A 22,243-nucleotide genomic window follows, 5' to 3' on the forward strand; every position below is an offset into this window, starting at 1 on the left:
TGGGTCACTTTCATCCATCTTGAAGAGCCTACTTTCTCACAAACACACATGTATCCAGATTCATGAATATCTATTTATTTCTATAATATCTTGAGGGGTTTGCTCATATCTTTCAATTAAAGTCTTAGAGATTTGTTTTGCAGAGGATTTATCATTATTTCTTGGATTTAAAAAAAGGAGAATTATAATTGGACACTTTAATGTATAGTTATCACAAGGGGGAGGACAGGATGAGAAAAACAGAAATAAATATTTACAAATCTACCCCTAATATTAGAAAACCACACAAAATGATGCTAGTTTGTTCATTCAATAACTACTAAAAACATACATATGTACATGTGTATATCTATAAATGTGTGTACATACATGTAATTGTGTGCATCTCTCTATGTAGAATAAGTGACAGTACCTGCCCTTGTGCTCACTACCATTGGGGAAACAAGTGATGTACTAGAAGTCTCCTAATCTTCCATGGAAATAGAGTAGAGGCACTGAAAAGGAGCTATCAATTTGGCCCCGGGGTGTGGGAATGGAGAAAAGAAAGGATATGGTATGAAAATTTCAGAGAAGGTGGGGCAGAGAAGTTGAGTCTTAAAGAAAACATTGTTTCTCACTAAGCAGACATAGATGGAAGGCAAACACCCTGACAGGTTACAGTCTATGGGTGGGTGGTTCATCAGCATTAGATGAGTAGGAAGATCAGGTCAAGGAGAAAGATAGGATTGGGAAACAAAAAGTAAAATTATGGGAAAGCTTGAATGCCATTCCTTGTGTTCCCTGGAGAACCTTGGATTTAATACTTCGGTGACATTCTGAGTCCCAATTCTGATTGGCTCATAGTTGCTGCTCCAAAATACATGGTGAGAGGGATTCTGGGAAGTTTTCTGAGCTCTCAGAAGAGAGCCATGATTGCTCATACCATGAATAGTCCATGTCTAATGAACGCAGGAGCTGGGCATGGCAACACAGCTGCCAATATCGATCATTGCAGATGAAACAGGCTAGACACGTAAAAAACATGCCTTGGCTAAGGGACAAGAAAACACAAAGTCATCAGACTTGCTCACTCGAGAAACACTAAGCCCTTAATTTGCCAGGTTTGGTTTTACATGTAGCACCTATGACCGTGCAATTTTAACTATATTCTTCCAGGTGATTAGTTTCATGACTCTTGTTGGTGGCATATCACCATTTTCCAGGCATTCCTGGAAATACTGAAATTCAAGACCAATATTCTCTCCAGAAAAGTCTATTAAAATGTTAAATGGAATGAAATTTCTAGGTAACCCATACATTAAACAACAGTGTCTATGTTACATATAGACACGAATATTAAAGAGCCAGCTCAGCTAATAAATGTCAGTCACATCACTCTCATGCACTACATGCTTTTCCCAGAGGAATTTTAAACTATGTACTACTTCCTAATTTAGCTTTCAGAGTATTCTTGTTAGCTCGCCTGCCTTCTTCATCCATTTGTTTCCCCAAGAATCATAGGTACAGAGAACCTATTATATGCCAGGCTCTGTGATCCTCCCGGTAAACAGATCTAGAGCTAGCCCTCTGGGAGCTCAAATTCTAAAGGGAAAAATAGACATGTAAACAAGGAATTGCATTTTCTACTGAATGCTCAGTCTCCAGATTTTTCTAAGGCCCATGTTAGCAATAGCTTCACAAAGATTTCTCATTCATTCTTTTTCTTTCAACTATATGAGAACTTAACTCATTTTGTTGCAGTTGCCATGATTTTTTTTGTGTTCTCTTCTCTTTAATATCTCTAGAATATTTTCTTTACTTTTTAGCCTTGGAAGTAACATCCAATCTCTCATTGAGATTATCTCCCCAGCTAGTCTTTCAAAGGCCTTTCTCTATGTGATTTTTATTATTATTATCTCGGGCCTCATATAGATGAATGTCAAGTCCAAACCCCTTATTCTCTCATCTTGTTCTTAGCCCTGTTGGACTAGATGCTTGCCTCTGATGTCTCTGGGACTGTCCTTTGAATTTCCTCATGGAATCTGCTTTAGATGTATCTCAACTAACTTCCACAGCCTCATAATACCTCAGGTAGAATGCTTCAACCAGCATGTCCCTTGAAATCCAACACCAATGTGGCCTGTTTGATACCCTAAAATACAAGGATTCAGAAACTGGGTAAATTGTAGCTTTATTAAAAGACTGATGACTACTTTATTAAGTGTTTTAGAAACAATTAAGCCCCCAAACTGATATTTATCAACAGTGAGCTCTCAGGTATGCCTGGCTTCTAGGTTCAAATATCTGAAGTAAATAAAAGAGCAAAAACTTATTATCAAGTTCTATTAATTATGGAGACCATCTCTTTTATTCACTGTTTCCATTTAAATTGCTTTATTTTCCCTGCAGAACTCATACTTCAAAAAGATCATATTTTTCTCAAAGTTTCTGTTGCAAACCTGTGACTAGCAGGAATCCCAGCTGGACATTTAGTCTTTTTCAACATCTTAGTCTCTTTAGCCAGATTTGGTCTGCCTCTCCTGAGCTCAACCTTGCGTCATTCAGAAAAATCATTCAAATAGCTTTCACCTCAAAGTGGTTCATTGAGAGGGTTTTGTCCCCCCACAGAGACTGATGTCTGCTCTGATTAGCATAGAATCCAGCCGGTTCTTTTTCTATGATCAAGGACAACTTTTTCTTTCCACCACTACCAAAAGGTTTATAATCTACCAGCTGGAAACATTTTCTCTAAAAACAACAATGTTAAAGTCTACGGGAGTGGTGTTATAAAGAAATATCTAGCACTTCCTCAGAGAAGCTTACATTATATCCAGACCTTGATTCAGAATGTGTTCTGTTCTGTTCCAGAGATGTACAAAAGATTTAGCAGAAAAGCAACCTTGCATGATGGGGGAGCTGCAAGGCCATACCCCCACATAAGGAGAGGTCTACAATTGGAAGCATACAAATCACAGAAGTTCTTTCAACCACTTATGTCCAAATCTTGCCTTCACAACTCCGAGTAATGATCTGTTATTCTATTGATTCAGATCACAATGGGGAGTCAGACTTTTCCTGAGCAGAAAAATGAGAAAAAAATTTTTATAGCAGCTAGTCTTCAAAGAGGTCCCACATGAACCAAATCTTCTAGTATCCATGCCTTTGTAAGATCCTTTCCCCTTGAATCAGGGGTAGATTTTGATTTGCTTGAGACCAGTAAAATATAGTACAAGGGATGATGCATGTCTTCTGAGGCTGAGAAGAAGTCTTGCAGTTTCCACCTTGGTCTCTGGTATGCTTACTCTGGAGGAAATCAGCCTTGTGTAACAAGTCTAACTTGTGAGAAAAGAAGTCACCTTGGATGTCCAGCCCAGTTGGGTCTTCTGATGGCTCTAGCCCTAGGTAACATCTGCAACGCATGAAAGGAACCAACCAAGAACTACCCAGCTAAACTGACTGTAGTCGCAGAAACATTAGAGATGATAATAAATCATTGTTGTAAGACCCTAAGATTAGGGCGGGGAGGAGCAGGGAGTGGGGTATGAAGAATGTGATTACACCAAAGTAGATAAAAGAAAAAATATTCTAAAAATTAGGGATGCTGACTCCAAATATTACATGGCATCTGCCCTGCCTTATACATGAATTTTATTTGAAAATATCAAAAACAAACGTGTATTATCTTAAGCAACAAAAAGAGAATTTATTGATTTAGGTAATTGAAAATCCGAGTTGTAGAAAATTTCAGCCATGACAGGACCTAAATCGTCAACTGATGGAATAGAATTGATCTCACTCCTTCACTTCTGCTCTTCAGTTCGCTCCACTCTAAAGCAGCCTGTTGCCATGTAATAGCAAAGCGGCCAGCAACAGTGCTATGGTTGAAGCTTACCCTTTGAAAGACCAAGTGAAAAGAGCTTTTCCTTCTAAATAATTCTAATATACATACTAATATACAGTATAGATAGGCTTGGCTTGGGCCACAAGCACATTCCTCAAGCCAGAGATGAAATCAATACTTTTCATAAATGCACGGAAGGAGGGATTTCTTTTTTTTTTTTTTTTTTAGACAGAATCTCACTCTGTTGCCCTGGCTAGAGTGAGTGCCGTGGCGTTAGCCTAGCTCACAGCAACCTCAAACTCCTGGGCTCAAGTGATCCTCTGCCTCAGCCTCCCGAGTAGCTGGGACTACAGGCATGCGCCACCATGCCCGGCTAATTTTTTCTACGTATTTTTAGTTGTCCGATTAATTTCTTTCTAATTTTAGTAGAGACGGGGTCTCGCTCTTGCTCAGGCTGGTCTCGAACTCCTGAGCTCAATCTGCCCGACTCGGCCTCCCAGAGTGCTAGGATTACAGGCGTGAGCCACCGCGCCCGGCCGGAAGGAGGGATTTCTTAAAAGAAAATTTGGGTACTTACATTAACTAGGATATCACCTCAGTTTCCAAAAATTAAAAATGACTTCAAGAAAAAATTCATTTCTCTCTCACATATAAGTTCAGTCAAGGTAGCATTTCTCTTCTTAGAAGGCATCAGGGACCCAGTATTCATTTATTTTGTTGTTCAGCCATTACTAATATATAGATCCCATCTTTTGGTTTAGAATGGCTGCTGCAGCTCCACCCTTCAGAGTCATATCCCCTCAAGAAGGACGGGGTAGAAAGGAAAAAGAAGGATATGTTTTTGTTTTTGTTTTTTTAAGAAAAGAAAATGAAAATCACACATACAACTTTGGCTCACATTTAATTCACCATAAGTGTGTCACTTGGCCATACCTAGCTGCAAGAGATTAAGGGAAATGTATTTATTGATGACTTCAAGCCCAACTAAAACTTCTGTTACTATGTAAGAAGATTTCTGGGAAACAACTAGCAATCTCTGATATATAAAGTTACCAATAGAAGAGTGTATAGGGGCAGAGTGGAAAAAAAATTATTCACTACAGAACACCTTTATGGAATTTTTATGCTTCTAAGACTTTTTTTGACAATACAGGATTGTCCCTTGAAAATTATTACCAGCGGCATTGATAGTACTAATGACCCTCCATTTCTCTAATAAGAGAGTCTGTGTGATACTTCTGGTTTTTTTGTTGCTTTTATTGTTTTTTAAAGTCTGTGCATGAATTTTTAATCAAAAAATAGAAAGTACAGCAATAGTAAAAACTGAATATATCCATGAACCTGACACTCAAAATTATTAAATGCTGTTATGTTTTAATAGCGGCTATGGACTTTTTCATTTTTTTTCAGCATATTATGGGGGTACAAATGTTTAGGTTAGGTATGTTGCCCTTGCCCCCCCACCCCCGAGTCAGAGCTTCAAGCATGTCCATCCCCCAGACAGTGTGCACTGCACTCATTATGTATGTATATACCCATCCCCTCCTCCCCCCTCCCATCTGCATGACACCCAAGGAATGTTATTCCTATATGTGCCTTTAGTTGTTGATCAGTGAAACTAATCTGATGGTGAGTACATGTGGTGCTTATTTTTCCATTCTTGGGATACTTCACTTAGTAGAATGGGCTCCAGCTCTATCCAGGAGTATACAAGAGGTGCTATATCACCGTTGTTTCTTATAGCTGAATAGTACTCCATGGTATACATATACCACATTTATTAATCCACTCATGTATTGATGGGCACTTGGGTTGTTTCCACATCTTTGCAATTGCGAATTGTGCTGTTATAAACATTCGAGTGCTGGTGTCTTTTTTACAGAATGTCTTTTGTTCTTTTGGGTAGATGCCCAGTAACAGGATTGCTGGATCAAATATTAGATCTACTTGTATCTCTTTGAGGTATCTCCATATTGCTTTCCACAGAGGTTGCACTAGTTTGTAGTCCACCAGCAGGGTGGGAGTGTTCCTCTCTCTCCGCATCCACGCCAACATTTATTGTTTGGGGACTTTTTGATAAAGGCCATTCTCACTGGAGATAAGTGGTATTTCATTGTGGTTTTGGTTTGCATTTCCCTGAAGATTAGAGATGTTGAGCATTTTTTTCATGTGTTTCTTTGCCATTATTCTGTCTTCTTTTGAAAAGTTTCTGTTCTTTTCTTTTGCCCACTTTTTGATAGGGTTGTTTGATTTTTTTTCTTGCTGATTTTCCTGAGTTCTAAATAGATTCTAGTTATCAGCTCTTTATCGGATGTGTAGCATGCGAATATTTTCTCCCATTCTGTAGGTTGTCTGTTTGCTCTCGTGTTAGTTTCTTTGGCTCTGCAGAAGCTTTTTACTTTGATCAGGTCCCATTTATTTATTTTTCTTGTTGCTGTGATTGTCTTTGGGGTCTTCTTCATAAATTCTTCGCCTAGGCCAATGTCTAAAAGAGTATTTCTAACATTTTCCTCTGGAATTCGTATAGTTTCACGCTTTAGGTTTAAGTCTGTTATCCACCATTTTTCACTTTTTTTTTTTTAGAAAATAAAATATTGCATAAATTGAAATCCCTGTGTTACATTCCCCCTGTCCCATTCCCCTCTCTTCCTCTCTAGATGAATCTCCATTCATGAATATTGTGTCTCAATGCATACTACCATACTTTCTCTAATAATAATAGTAATGATAGCAAACATACTTTAGTATTTACTATGTATAGACACTCTTACAAGAGCTCTGCAAATATTAATTCATTAAATCTTCATAGTAACCAAGATGAAGTTACCACTATTATCCCCATTTTATGGATAAAGAATCTGAAGCACAGAGGTTAAATAACTTTTCCAAGGTCACACAACCAGTAGTGTGGAGCCAGCATTCGAATCCCTGCATGCTGACTCCAGATTGAGTATATGCTTTTAAAATCACTGATAGCAAATTGCCACTCCATGATATGCCTCAAGAACAATAAGTGGCATTGTTTTGCTTTTCTCTAATTTCTATAAATGTTATCATTTGTAATATTCTGCAATATGACTTTGTCACAAAAAATTATACGTATCCTTACTGATAGAAATATATTTAATATGTTTATTTTAACTGCCATGAAATATTCCAATAGATAGGTATAACACAATTATATATTTCCTGGACTGTTTTTTTAAATGTTTCCCAAAAGTTGCTATTGGACAAAGTAATAATAGATTAAATGAACATTTGTTTAAAAGGTTTGATCTATATTAAATATCTTCAAGACATATGTATTACTGAAAAATTTCTTTCAAAATAAATAAGTAAAAGGAAAAATATTCCCTCCATTATCCTAAAAAGCCAACCACTGACTGGAAAATATTCCATCTAGACAACAGACGCTTTAACTATCTTTCCTAGAATTTGTGACCAAATCCAGGGCAGTGGATTGTTCTCAACCAAATCGAAAGTACAGATTTCTTTTTGAACATTACATTTACACTCAAAATCCTCTTTTCGCAGTTTCCTACACACCGGAAGACTATTTTACGCACTAACATAACTAACTATGCTGTTACTTGTATTTTAGTATCTGTACAATTTAGTAAATATTTATTAAACATATGTAATATATTAGAAATTCTCCTAGCAGTATATAATAAACCCTGCCTCCAAATTAGTGGGAGAATGTCAAGAAAAAATTAATACACAAAATAAAGCTGTCCCAGGGAATGTGCTTAATACAAAGCAACATTTCTCAAGGTAGAATTGTATAGAGTAAAGTTTCTCAAAGTACCTTTCATGAAGTATTAAAAGTTATTAAGTAAAGAAAAAGAAAAGGATGTTTCTTGGTCAAACAACATTGGAAAATTCTGAGACAAGCAAAGTTCAACGCATTCTCTCATTGCACAGATATAACAGTTTTAAATCTGGAATATACTTAAAAGAAGATTCAAAAATCAATAGGATCCCCAAGGAGGAGATCTAACAATTTTGAATTTAGGAATTCGGTGAGTCAGCAATCCTATTTCTGGGTATCCAAAAAAGTAAAATCACTATCTTGAAGAAATATCTGCACTCCTATGTTCATTGCAGCATTATTCACAATAGCTAAGATATGGAAACAACCTGTGTGTCCATTAACAGATGAATAGACAAATACACACACACACGCAATGAGATATTATTCAGCCTTAAAAAAAGAAGAAAATCCTGCCATTTTTGAAAACAGATGAATCTGGAGGACATCATGCTAAGTGAAATAAACCAGACACAGAAAGACAAATGCTGCATGATCTCACTTGTATGTGAAATCTTTAAAAAATGTCAAACTCATAGAAACAGATTATAGAATGGTAGTTACCAAGGCCTGGGGCATGGAGGAAAAGAGGAGATATTGGTCAAAGGGTACAAATTTTGACTTATAAGATGAATAAGTTCTGGAGACCTAATGTACAGCATGGTGACTATAGTTAAAAATACTGTATTGTGTACTTGAAATTTGCCAAGAGAGATCTCAAGTGTTCTCACCACAAAAAAAGGTAAGTATGTGTAGGGGTGGAGTGGATATGATAATTAGCTTTGACTGTGGTAATAATTTGACAATGTATACACGTATAAAAACATCACATTGTGTATCTTAAATATATACAATTCTTGTTTGTCAACCATATCTAGAAAAAAAAGAGGTTGATCAGTAGTGAAACAAATTTAGTAAAGGTATTAAATTAAAAGCTAGAGACTCTAAGATAGAAGCCAGGTATCAGAAACTGATCCAACTAAATAACATCTAAATATTATTGCCCAAAAGTTGTGTCATATAGCACTAGAAATGCAAGATACCACATACACAGCTAAATAAATTATTTTAATACTAAACCCATGAATAAATTTGGAAAATGTTTACTACATCATTCTTTTAAAAAATCTTTTAGAAGGCCCTTGAGCCTTTGAAAAGGTCACATTATATTTACAAAGTGGAAGAAATTAAAATCAATTCTCATCCCAATTTTCTATCTACACCTCCCAAATAAGTCTTGTCTCTGCCATGTAAAATAGAGTTCCAACTGTGAGTGTCAGTTGGGATTCAATCTTTCATTCAACCATGAAGCACTTATTGATCAAAACGCATTAAGACACAGAGACAAATAAATGAGGTGGAGCCCTGGAATGATATGTAAATAGTGTGCTAAGACTGTGGCCAGTATTAATGCCCTTATCATGAAGCTCCCTTTGCCAACTTTGAGACTCAAGGAATTATTTGCAAAAGTCCATAATAATCCTCTCTCACACTCCAGGAAACCTACACTAGAGGCACTTAGAGAAATTCAAGTGCTTTGGCAATTTATGCCTGCACATACTATTAAATAATACTATTTTGCATAGAAATAGAACTTCTTCATAGATTTATGAACAATCCTTTGGTCTCTTAAAAAGACTAAGATAATATTATATCAAAATATATTTGATAAACCAGCTAAATTAGGTGGCCTGACATGCTTTACTGTCCCAAATTTGGCATGTTTGTAGCTCCTCTGGGGAGCAAAATTGTTTCTTCATGGATGCACTACAGTATCTTTGATCCCGTCTCTTCATTTTTTCTCTCACTGTGTTTATATCCCTGGTGCTCTTTCCCAGGAGTTACCCTCGGCTCATGAGAGAATATCTCAGTTATAGAATTTGTGACTGGAAAAAAAAATATCCTAACAAAACATGCAATTTAATCTCCTTATTGTACAGATTAAAAAATTAAGATGAAGGAAGGCTAAGGGCTGGTCCAAACTTTCCAGAGCCAGTTAGAGTGTGGGGCAGGATGGTAAAGCAAGTCAGTTGTGCTGTGTCAGGTGCACGAGTGTGCCCACATCACTGGGATGAAATGGCTGAGATGTTGTCTAAGTTCCATGCTAAGAATTTTTTATGTTCAAGCATTGGAGGGGTGGTTTGTGCACAATCTGCAAGCTAGATAGTCCAGTAGCAAAATAACCATTTCCCGGCTCTTGATTTATTCAGAATGGGGAAGTGCAACAAATAAGTATCTATATTTTGGAGGGGAAATTCACATAGCTGGCTCCTTCTCCTCCTCCAAATCACAGATCAAACATTACACCTTCAAAGAGCCCTTCTTTGGCCATACTACTAAAATGCTCTCCATGGCTCTATAGCTTGTTATTCTCTTTGTTTCCTTCATAGTACATATTGCACCCAGAAAATCAATTCATTTACTAGTTTATTATCCTTCCTCCCTGCCATCCCCCACTGGAGTGAACAATCCTTCTCATTTATCTTTTTCAACATCGTGTGCCTGGTGCCTAATATAGTATCTGGTACAAAGAAGACACTCAATGTCTGAGTGGGTGAAGCCAAATCCAGATGACAAACGGGAGGGAAGAGGACCAGATAGCTGCAGGACCTTCTAGGGTTCCTGTAGGAGAAGGATGCAAGAGGAGCACTGGGGAGGACTTCCTGATAGAAGGGTAAACACCTAATGGAATGTGAGCAGTCGAGAAAAGGTCAGACAGCAGGAGCTGCACTAGAAGGGTATTAGATACATGCAGAGTGTAGTGGGAGGCAGCTTGAAGCCTCTCGTCAGAGGCCTGGGAGCTGAGCTCTTCTTGAGTCAGCTGGGTGGGAGTTGTCTACGGAGGTGTTATGCAGTTTGATCTTTGTTTAGGCTGTGAATAAAAATGTTTCTGAAACACCAAAATCCTTTTCTCAAATCTGTCTGTTGCTACTACCCGAGCCCCCTCATCCTCCACCCCGCTACCCCTGCCATTCCACAAGAAGCCACCACGACCAGAGAAGGAAGTCTTGGTCAATGTGAATCCAGCCATATTTCTACTTTTCCACAGTGCCTCCTCCGTCAGACGCCCTCTGCAGTTACTGGAATAACCAACTGGTGCTGTGCCGATGATTGCTGAGAAAAGGTATCTTGGGAGATCCCTGAAAGCAGCATGCCAGAATCCAGGAAAAGGAGATTTCAGGTCAGGTCACTAGGAAAGAAATTCATGTGCACCTTTCCCAAAAAGGACTTAAGGTTTTAAAAAACCTCCCTAGGGCAGAAAGTATGTCTGTTGTGGTAGTTTTCTGCACTGTCTCCTCCCCAGCAGACTAAAGACTTCACGTGTGTTGCTCAGACGTAAGCCTGTTTCGTCAGTATCCAAACCACTGAGCCCAGAAACTTCTGTTTTGCCCACCTCCAGCTGCATGCATTCCCCATACCAGCCCTCCTAAAAGGATAAACTAAACCTGTGGCTGAATAAAGAGGTAACAATTTGCAAATATAATAGCTGAGGGTGAATGAGACTCTGGAGTTACTGCAAATATGTAAACAATCAGGCGCTGTGTGATATATGGAGAAAGCTACAGCACCCTAGCCAGATGGAAAGAGTGAAACTGGGATGGAGACTGACTTTGGAACACAAAATTATGTAGTTTCAGGAGACAAAGCTTTCCTGACTATGCTGGGAATTGCACTGATACATCCCACACATCTCAGCTCAGCGCCTGAGCTGTAGTATGGCCATGGTCTCTGTGCTTCTCTTATTAACCGATGCCCTACGGGTTGGCCCCCAATATTCAACTTAAGAGTACTGTTTTCACCCTCAGGAACCCATTCTGTTTACAGACTCTTTATTAAATGAATTTCTTTTGCTGTGGGTTTATCTTAGAAACAGGTTTGGTGGAAACCTATTATGTGTCTACCAGACACTTTCTTTTGAAAACAGTCTTCCAATCTCCCCATCCCTCAATCTATTAATCTGATTTCTACAGAAACTCCCATGCTTCACCTTGTCTGACACTGGCCATAGTTGACTGATCCAAGTATAGACACCTGACCCAAACTGAGCCAAAGTTGTTGGCCCAGCTGTTCCTGAGAAACAACCATATTCATATTTTTGAGTTCCTTAGGATAAAGTTTTAATTAACACAGGAGAGAAGGAAAAGAAAGAATTAACATACACCTACCATGGAGTCATAATCAATGAGTAAAGATGTTTGAAAACAGTGGTTCACAACTGGGGGCTATTTTGCCCTCTCAGGAGAAACTTGGCAATGTCTGGAGACATTTTTTATCATAAATGTGCAAAAGAACCACCACAACGAAGAATTATCCAGCCCAAAATGTCATTGGGATTGCTGTTTCAAAACCTTGTTCTTAAGAAAAAGCCATCCATTCATTTATTTTAAAATATTTATTCAACCAACACCTATGAACTATTTATAATGATCTACACGTCGAGTTAGTAGCCAGGTAGACATGGGCAAATATGACAGTCATTGACCTTGAGTAGCTCACAGTCTGAAGGAAAAGACTGACAAACCAACCAACAGTTATAGAATAGTGAGGCAAATGTGCAATACTGGAGGTGTGCATAGTGGGCTAATGCAACTCAGTAGAAGGGCGTCTATCTAACTCACTTTGGGGAGATAAAGGACACTTCCTGGAGGAGGTGATGACTGAGTTGAGTTTCATAGGGTGTGTAGTGCTAAATGAGACGGAGAAGAGTGAGAGGTGAGAGAAAGTTTTCCATTTATAGAAACACGCATAGTTGCTCAAACACCAGTCTATCCATTCATTTAGCATTTATTCATTTCATAAACATATACTGAAAGAGGAAGTATAGCACAGTGGTTAAGAGTAGAGACTCTGCATCTGGATTTGCCTGGCTTCAAGTCTTAGCTCTGATACTTTCCAGCTGTGTAACCTGGGGCAAGTTGCTTAACCTCTGTGTGACTCCATTTCCTCATCTGTAAAATAAGGATAAATAACAGAATTTTCCTCCAGGGATCGTTATGCTGGATTAGAACATAAATATGTGTAAAGTGAATTCTAAAAGTGATTACCATTATTATCCTCACTATTATTCAGTGCTAGACACTTGCTAGGTCCTAGAGATAGAAAGGTAAATAACACAGGCCACTTTCCCTATCTTCATAAAGCATACCATCTACTGTGTAATATGTCTGTGCAGTAAAAGAACAAGTAAGGAATGCTTTCAAATTACACAGGAGGCAGCAGTTGACTAGTTAAGTCAAGGTATCAACCAACCCCAACATCATAGTGGTTTATCACACCATATGGGTTCTTCACATTTCTGCTAGATGGCTGGAGCTCTTCTCCAAGTTCCCCCAATCAGCAACTCAGACTGACAGAGCCTCCAACTGCCTGGATTTGGGCTCTTAAAGGCTCCTTCTCAGATGTGAGACACACTACTCCTGTTTACATTTCATTGGTGAAAGCAAGTTACATGACCACAACATACTTCAAGGTGGGGGGAAGGTGCAATCCAACCATGTGTCCAATAGGAGGAGAATGAAAACATTTGTAAATGGCCCTAATGATGGTCATAGCCATCCAACCTAGCATTGCAGGGTCAGAAGAACTTCTTTTGGGAAGTAATATTTTAGCTGAAAGCTCATAGTAAAGCAGGAATTAACGTGATACAGAATGGGATGGGATGATTCCAGGCAGCCTTGAAAAACTGTTTAGCCAGAGAGATGGCAAGAGAGGAGGCTGAGAGGTTGTCGGGGAAGATTGTATCTGATCTACCACATAAATGTGTAATAAATTGAATGTTATCTTGAAGCAAGAATTGTCATGAAAATGTTTTGAGAATTAGATTTTCACTTTAGAAAATGGTTCTGGTTATAATATGTAGAATGAATTAAAAATGACTGGATGGGAGGTGGGGATATCAGTTAGGAGAAACTAGCTGTAATACAGGATAAACAGGAGAGAAATAGATGAGTGGTGAGTAGACAGAAGCATGCAAATCTGAGGCATCTAGGGACTGGGAGCAGTGGAAAAAAGATGCTTGTTAGGTTTCTGATTTGGCAACCACTGGATGGTAGTTTCATTCATCAAAATGAAAATATAGGATGCAGAGTAGGCTTGGAGGAAAGATGAAGGGTTTTAGCCCTAGAGATATTGAGTTTGAGAAACTTCCAAGCTATTCAAGCGGAGATGAGCAGTTATTTTATAGGTGGGGAGGTCAGAAGGAGGCCTGAGAAAGAAAAATAGAGTTGGGGTATATCAGCATATGGATGTTAACTGAAGATACCGAGGTAATAATATTGCTTATTACAAAATAAAAAGAGAAGAAAGCATAGGATCCTCTAAAGTACACCAACATTTAAAGCACAAACAGGGGAAGAGGACCTCAGCAAGGAGACTAGGAAATATCTAGAAAAAGGGGGAAAACCCTGGGAGAGTGTGACACCAAGGAAGTAAAAGGAAGAGAATATTTCAGAGGGGAGTAGTCATTAGTATCAACCCTGCTAAAAGATTCAGACAAGAAAATATCAAATGGGCAATTTCTGATAAGAAAATACCAATGGGAAATTGGCAAGAAAAGAGTTCCCTGGCTGAGCTGTCAAGAGAAGTGTTAGTGTAATGGTGAGGGTGGGAGCCAGATCACGTTAGAAAGATGAGTAAGCAGGTGGGAAGGAAATAGAAAGGAACGAGTGTGACCAGATCTTCCAGGAGGCTTGTAGATGATCAGGAGGAAGGTTAAAGGGCTTCTACTTTGTGTTAGGTCATGAAATTAAATCTAAGACATTGTTCTTGTCTTTGAGGAACTTAAAATCCAGCAGGATATAATAGCACATATCCACAAAGAAGAACAAGGCAAAGAGACACCTGAGCCAGGTAGCATGGAGTTCAGAGGAAATAGTTCTCACTGGTGGTTCGAACCTTCAGGGGAAGCCTCAAAGAGGCAGTACCACTTAATCTGGCCCCCAAAGAAAGAGTAGAACTTAGAAGCATGAGGGTATTCCTGGGAGGAAGAAGAAAGTAGATAAAAGCACGGGCAAGCAACAGCATTTGAGGAACAGAAAGTAGTCTATTTTGGCTGGAGCAGAAAGGTAGATTTAGAACGGGTTCACATATCATCTGTTTTATAGTTTTCAAAAGGTGCCTTGGGGAGCCCTGGAATTTATACAGAAATGACACGAGTGAGTTTTCTAGATCAGAGGTGGTAAACTATGACCCTTTGGTCAAATTCAGCCTGCCAGAAATTTTTCTAAATCGCTTTTTACTGGAACACAACTTCACCCACTTATTTACATACTTCCTATGACTGCTTTCCACACTTCTACGGCAGACTTGAGTAGTTGAGACAGAGACTATATGGCCCCAAAAATCAAAAATATTTCCTATCAAAAGTTTTCCAACCCCTGTTCTAGGTAGTGGAAGCCATTCTGTTCGTATGATATCCTTTTTATTTATTTTCACCATCATTGGTAGAAACTTTTGTATAATGAATTAGAAGGTCTTGTGCAGACAAATGATGATGACAGTGTTACATGAACCAAGGTTTTCTGCATCTCACCACAAATAAAATGAAAGAAACACCTTATATTCTTTCTTTTCTTCTAAAATAAATTATAAGCAAACATGATTTAACTTTGCTGAGATGATGCCATATAGCATCGTCATAAACTTAAATTATCAGCCTAGATTATAGCACAGCAGTGACTTCAAGAAAGCTACTTAGTGCCCTCTTATCTCTAACTTTACTTTGTGTCTGGCACAAGGGATGATTACACTTGCCTGCCCACTTTGTACCCTGACAGGGCTGTTTTTAGCTCAGTCCAGTGGTAGCAGCATCATTTTGGGAAAAGCACTTAATTACCAGGAGGGCCCTGCAAGGATAATTTTCCCTGCCATGGTATGCAGTGATGAATGTGTTGAGATTCAAGTGTCCAGTATGCAGAGCCTAAATTAATGAGCCTCCGTGTTGAGATTAGTAACACATGGAAGCCACCCAGAAGCAGTCTTTGCAAAAGAAATCATCTTTTGTGGTATTAAGCCCTTGCTATTTTGGTGTTACTTGTTACTGCAGTATAACCTACCCTATCTTGATTAATATCATGGCCTCATGGAGTCTTTATCTGCATAAGAATGCTTTCTTTATGCCATACAGTTTCAGCTTCATATACTTTAGATCTGTTCAACCTTTGAAATATATTTTCTTTTTTCAATATCAGATTACCATTTTAAGCAGTTATCAGTATGTCCCATACTCACATTCACTTATAATTTGCTACTCCTAATATTATATAAGCTAAGAAAACAGATACTTATAATTATTATAGTCATTTCTAAAGTAAAATTAATTGTCTCTGAGAGGAGATTTTTTGTGACTAAAATGTTTTAGTAGCATGTGTCCTGTGACATCCATTTTGACCATTCAGAAATCCTTTTCCTTCCGTTCTTGTTTTGGGTGGTATTCTAAATAAGAGAGGCTACTGACCACTAATTTTTGGATAAGACGTGTATGGATTACTGTGTTTAATAAAACTGCATGGGATTATTCTAGAAAATTTCAGATTTATTTGTAGGTAGGTGTGATGTGTATGTGTATATATATATTTTTTTTAATTATTTTTCCACATCCATGGTACACCTTTACTTTGTATATATGTCTGGCTTTTCAAAATAGACTTGTTACCTGCCTCTAATACCTATCTCAGCTACAAATTTTATTATCTGAGGCAAAATTATGCTATCTTTTTTTACTCCTCCCTTACTATTTCCCCAACAGACAATGAGCCACAAAGCCTTATTGATTCTACCTCTAAAATATGCTTCAAAAGTCTCACCTTACAGATAAGACCCTTCATAAATTGGCACCATCTTACCTGAAATGGACATTGCCATTTTTCATATCCATATCTGATCCCACATATTTGGGTAATAGCAACCAAATTTGATTTCGGAAATCTAAATTTCCTCCATTGGTACAGCCTGATAGGATTCTTTGTCAAGGATCTCTATTCTCTTCAAGCCAAGAGGTGCCCAAGTTGGCCCAATCAGATGCTATCTCACTGAACTTTGATGTTTAAGGGAAATCATTGAACGTGGTTCATCTCACGAGGCTGCCTAAAGAGGCCACCATCAATTTCCAATGCCCCTGCCTTTCCTAAATCTTGGCTCTTCAGTATTTCCTATGACTCTGTGAGTAGCACCAGAGCTTCCAAGAAATTGTGTGCATGTATGTGTGTGTATGCTTGTGAATGTATATGTGTATTTGTGTATGTTTGGCCTGAATTATTTCATCAGTTTCTGTTGCTTATAACCAGAGAATTCTAACTGATATACTGCCTTCCAATCTCCTCCCAGGCCTCTTCTCACACCTCCTAGATTCCAGGACTATGAGAAGTTGAACAGTTTCCACAGCATGTGATACACTTCCATTCTTCATGCACCTGTCCATACTGTTTTCTAGTCCCTTAATACCCTTCCCTCATTCCTGGAAAATTCCAGGTCATCTTTCAAGTGTTAGCTCAAAAATGAGAGTATGTCTACTTAAAACCCTCCTCCAGCCCTAACAGGCAAAATTAAGCATCCATGTCTTTATGTACCCACAGCACTTCATACATTTTTCTAACTTACAACATGGTATCATGGCTAGTGATTCACATGTACAACTCTTCCAGGAGATGCTGAAATCCTCAAGGACACATAGCCAAAGTTCAACAAACGTTTGTTGACTTGAATGAACAGAATTATATTTAGAGAGAATAGAGATTTTTTTTCAAAAGATGGATCTCATTGTGTTTATTTTTGTTTATATGGTTTAAAATTTTCAATCCTGTATCTCCTTTTGAAAATTGTATCCCATTAGTGCTTTATATAGTTTAGAATTAATAACTGATGAGAAGTAGAATGCAAAAATAGTTGCCCCACTTCTGTTTCTCCTGAGGTTCTCTGCCTCTCCCTTTTCCACTGACACATCACATTTCCATGCCATTTTTTGTTCCCTTCCAAGCTCCCTTGGCCTCTATCTTTGCAGAAATATGCAATGATCCATTATGCAATGAGCTATATTGTATAACAGACAGGATTTCCCTCCTCTCCTGAGACCATGTGGAAGAGGAAAAAAAATAAGAAATCCTCAATAAGACTCCTAATGTGTATGAAGGACAAGATGCAATCCCTTAGAAAATTCTGGAGATGGATACAATTTGGCTCCTCCTGGTATATCACCAGTAAATTATTCAATAAAAAAGGCATAAAGAAGAAAATGCCAGGAGTCCTGTCTACCTTCCTGAAAAGATTGATCCAAAGCCCCACTTTTTCAATTGCTCAAATGAATTAACTTTAATCAAGAAAGCAAAATGCTAATCAAAATGAGGAGGAGATATAATGGAATTAGTTTTCTCTTTGTATTATTTAATGATACTTACTCTAACTTGCCTTCTGTCCTCCATGATTGACCGGCAAGCGTCCTACTTTCAAGCCCACTACATCTCTTAACCAGGAAACCTATTGCCCTTTGCCTACCAAGAAAATCCTCTCCATCCTTGTTTACTCATTTTTAAGACTTAACCCCTCACTCGTCTGAGTCTCCACAGTGATGCAAACACATCTCCATGTCATGTGTATTTTATCTTTTGATCTATTTCTCCCTACTAGACTCTGAGCTCCTTGGTAGCTGAAAGAATATACCCATCACGGTCTCCAACATATAGTAGATATTCCAATATTTATTGGTTGAATTAACAACTACTCACTTCCAAAATAAAGCCACAAAAGCTTATTGCTGAGGGAAAAGTAAGTGTCCAGTTAATTGTGACATACATGTCTTTCCTTCCTCCTTAGAATGTTGAAGGAAACCAAAGTTAAGTTTCACCATGCAAATCCACTTCTGTGCTTGGTACCATGGATACACAGATAGAGTCTCAAATTTGAAAGCTCACAGTTTAATGAGGGAGAAACCTCCAACTGGTAAATGTTAAGAAATAATAACGGGGGTAAAGTGTGTTTATTTAAACCTTTGATATTATAAGAAAATAAAATTGGTATCTCTGAGGCCCACTAAAAAACACTTAAAAGTCACATAAATAAATGGGCCTTACAGTGCCAGAGAGAGTTTCACTGGTATTCACCATGCCAATGAGAATCACGGTATCTGGATATTAACACCAACCGAAGCCACAGGAAATTTCTCTATACACACATAAGAGCATATAAACAGCTAATCCACAAAAGTGTTATGCACACAAACAGTAAATGACAAAGGATAAACATACACTTATTTCCAACTGGTTCTGTTTAGGGAAGAAGAAAAATGAGGTCAATGGTTTCACTCAAAAAGCTGTTCTAGGTTAAGCCTTTCTAACATGAACATAGATAGAAATTGTTTTTTTCAGCCCAGATTCCAACAGCTTTAAAGAGCTTTTCTCTTTAGAGGGTAACATTAATTTAAGGGCTCTTTCAACCTATACAATTTCCCAACTCCTAAAATTGATCATAGGAGTAACTTAATTCCAAAAGAAGATAGCATTTCAACAATGAAGGCAGGATAATAAATAAGAAATTGCTACATTATATTACTGGCCCTGAAACTAAAAGGCAATATGGCACTATGAAAAATGGATAGACTTTGGAGAGACACAGGATCTGGTCCTGGCTCTGTCTTTTCTTGGCTGTCATTTCTTGACTGTGGAACCTTGGGTATGATATTTAATTCCAGTGGACATCAACTCACCTTCATCTATAGAATTGAAATTGAAAAAATCCCACTTCCTAGAAGTTTATGAAGATTAAAATTACCTAGCCCAATAACTAACACATAGTTAAATATCAAGTAATGCATAGTCACTTTATCAAAGTATATTAATTGCTTAATTAAAATTAGTTTACTTATTTAATTACCATTTTGGATAATGAATACCAAAACATATGGAAGATATTTCTATTGTTCCTGATGTAAGGATATAAGGACATAGCAAAAGAAAAAGTTAGGGATGAGAAAAAGACAGAAAAGGAATAGGTTGAAAATGAACATAGGAGCATCTCAATAGCACTGGAGCAGGAGAAGGAGGTTTATAAACATGTCAGGAAACTAAAAATTTCACAGTCCTAGGGAGAACATATAAAGAGGCTACATAAAAGGACAAATTTTTGAACATTCCACTTGACCTTTCACTCTACCAAAGGATATTCTTCCTTCCCTCAACAATATTCCTCCAAATTTCCTGCAACGACGGTGGTATAAAAAAAAGATAAATCTATTTTTGTAGCCACAGACAGCCACACAGATGGATGGGAAACCCCTCTGGATAGATGTAAGCTGTGTGTTGTTTTGAATAGCATCAAAGAAGTAGTAGAGGCAATCGCTTTGTGGACCCAAGTGAAATAGACATCCAGAATTTCTATGTGGTGATACGTTTCTGCTTCAAGGCCATAGAAAGGTGAGGAATAGCAGTTCCATGAAGGGAACATAGCACACTGTGAACTCTCCTGCTATTTTAACTTGAAAGAGATGCAGAATCATCGCTCTCAGCAGTGGTGTCAAGAGCTCCAGGATTTGGAGGAAGAGAAAACCGGGTTCAAATCCTTCCTAAGCTACTTGGGAGCCATAAAAGATTGGGAACATTTTTTTGTGTATCTAAGTTGCAGTTAAATGAATAGAATAATAACTATCTCACAGAGTTACGATAGAGGTTAAATAACATAACTACGTAAATTGCATAGCACAGCCCCATAGTGCATAGAAAATATTCAATAAATGACAGTTTTATGGTTTTGCATAGAAGAAAAAAGAAGAGAGAAACATGGTTATTTGTCCATTCTGTATCTGGTACTAAATCCTACAGAATATTACAGAAGACTGAAGATGAGGCTTCTCAAAAATGAAAAATCTGATACATAAATCTACATCAGTTACAGTATATACCAATAAGGCCAGAGGATGTATTTTCCGCAAGGGCTACCAAAGAATACTGGGCTAGAGGAGTTTCACTGGGCGTATCTTGAAAGCCACCCCATTTCCTTATGAGAGATGCAGTTGGGTGTGGTGATATTCTTCTGCCTCTACAGGGTGAGGTCCTGCCAGTTGTAGTAAGCCCTGAGAGGGAGCTTTCCAAGGTTTCCAACATTACTCTAGAATTCTGGCTTAATTGACATACATATTCACAAAAACTGTCACCTGAAAATGACATATAGGTCTGAGTACAAATCCATGGTATGCCACCAGCCACTTCACTTCATTGTCATCAGATTATGTTATAATGATTAGGCAGAACATTTGCCAATCTCTTGGCAAATGTGCAACAGTGTCAGTCTGTGGGCATCTCCTCCTTACAGCACCTAAGAAAGCCAGAGTGTGCCCTGATGAGGACCTGATAACCTCAGCTCTGTGGATGGCTGAGGTGGGTGATCCCCACAGAACATCAATAGATAGGAAGACCAGACATTGGGGAATCAGAGCACTTAACCATGTGAGCTTTGGATGAAGTCAAGTGTCATCTAAAAGCCTCAGTTTCCTCACTTACCAAAGCTGTTGAGGAAATTACAAAATCAAACTCAGGATAAGAAACTTATACAACAAGATGGTTTCCATACTTGGCTAGTTTATGTTGGTGAAAATACAGGAGTACATGTAAGAAGGAGAGTAGAACGTGATTCTTTCATCTGAATATATTGATTAGGTACATATACCAAAGACTCTAGGTTAAATGTGTTAACTCCAGCAACCAAGGGAGGTTCTAATTATTGGTTTGGTGAATAGACTGAAACACAAATTCCTCAGTTTCCATGCTAAATGAATTTGAGATGCCTTAAATTCCTGGTGTAACATAGAAAAAGTAATGCAAAGACATGAGGGACTGAAATACTGAAATGGATATTTTCTATGTGATTCATCCACAAAACCCTAAATATGTTTCCCAAGAGGCCTCAGAACTCCTATTAATGAGACCATTAAGATATACACTGATGAGAAGCACACCAGTACCGTTGAAAATTATTCTTGCAGCTGTTCTCTATAAGGCAGAGAAGTTGTTGGGCGATACTTCAGTGGAAACAGGCTCCTTAATTCTAGGATCCTGAGGGTGGCAGATATCAAGTGGCCATTAAAAATCAGAAGCAGTTTTTGTATGGTCACCATAATAATGAAAAAGCTGGAGGATTAATTGAAATGATTTATACTGACAGGAATCTTTAGTATTGGCTAATTGATCAGGGGTTCCTGGCTCTGAAACAGAAACAAACAAATTCTATTTGACTGACAAAACCAAAACAACTCCAAGTCCATCAATCAGAAGACTGACTTAGGACATCATAATAGAATAAAATCCCCTCATCTAATTATCAGTTTACTCCTTCAGAACCACTGAATGAAGAAGAGGCTAGATATCTTCAATAAAGGACCCTACAATAAGATCAAAATTGTATACTGAAGGGTGAATCTGCCTCCTGTACCTTCCCAAGGGATCTATGACCATTAAAGGAGCAAGGCGGAAAGCAAAAAACCCAAACTGTTCAGGAACTATGTAACACTGGATCTGAATTCACACTATTCCTTGAGTCCCAGAGTCCACTGTAGTATTTGCACAGAGTGGAAGCTAATAAGGATCAGGATATTAATGAAATTTGGACCAAAACCATTTCTATGATGAGCA

Source organism: Propithecus coquereli, unplaced genomic scaffold (genome assembly GCF_000956105.1).
Source record: "Propithecus coquereli isolate 6110/MARCELLA unplaced genomic scaffold, Pcoq_1.0 Scaffold30, whole genome shotgun sequence".
NCBI lineage: Eukaryota > Metazoa > Chordata > Mammalia > Primates > Indriidae > Propithecus > Propithecus coquereli.